General features: G+C 66.8%; 1 protein-coding gene across 1 annotated transcript in view; it reads left to right on the top strand.

The window, feature by feature from the left end:
* The first annotated feature begins 101 nt into the window (after positions 1 to 101).
* TMEM106B (transmembrane protein 106B) overlaps positions 102 to 644 on the top strand; it is a 35,281-nt gene continuing 34,738 nt past the window's right edge. The window contains exon 1 of the mRNA XM_019508493.1: positions 102 to 200. The gene's annotated coding sequence lies outside the window, so the exon portion shown is untranslated. The remainder of the gene's footprint in view (positions 201 to 644) is intronic.

The following is a 644-nucleotide window of genomic DNA, read 5'->3' on the forward strand; positions in this document are numbered from 1 at the left end:
CCCAGGCCGGGCCTGCCTCACCCGCCCCGCCCCGCCCCTGCGCGGCTTCACCTTCGCGGCCGCCCCCTCCTGCGCCTGCGCATTGCGGCCGCGGAGCATCCGGGCCTTGCCGCTGCGTCCCCGCGGAGCCGGGCCCGGCCGTGCGTCTCCTCGGCCCCGCGACCTCTGCCCGGCCCCTCTCTCCGTCTGCGGCGGCCCAGGTGAGCTCTTGTTTACGTCCGGGGCGGGAGGAGCAGAAGAAGGGCAGGGGCAGGTGCTGCCCCAGAGCTCGGCCCGCGGGGGCGGGGGAAGGACGGAGTGCAGGGGCCAGGGGAGCAGACAGGGCGGCTTGGTAGGAACTTGGGATCAAAATGAGGGCTGGAAGGGGCCTCGGGAGGTCTAGTCCAGCCCCCTGCTCAAAGCTGGGCCAGCCCCAGCTAGATCATCCCAGCTACGGCTTCGTCTAGCTGGGTCTTGGCAGGATGGACTCTGCCACCTCTCTGAGTAACTTGTGCCAGGGCTTTACTACTCTCCTCGTGACAGTTTTTCCTGATATCCAACCTAAACCTCCCTTGCTGCAACACGAGACCTGTTGCTCCCTGTTCTGTCATTGGCCACCACTGAGAACAGTCTACTTCCCTCCTCTGCAGACCCACCTTCAGGTA

This window comes from Gavialis gangeticus, unplaced genomic scaffold (assembly GCF_001723915.1).
Source record: "Gavialis gangeticus isolate Ggan-Ray unplaced genomic scaffold, GavGan_comp1, whole genome shotgun sequence".
Taxonomy (NCBI): Eukaryota; Metazoa; Chordata; order Crocodylia; family Gavialidae; genus Gavialis; species Gavialis gangeticus.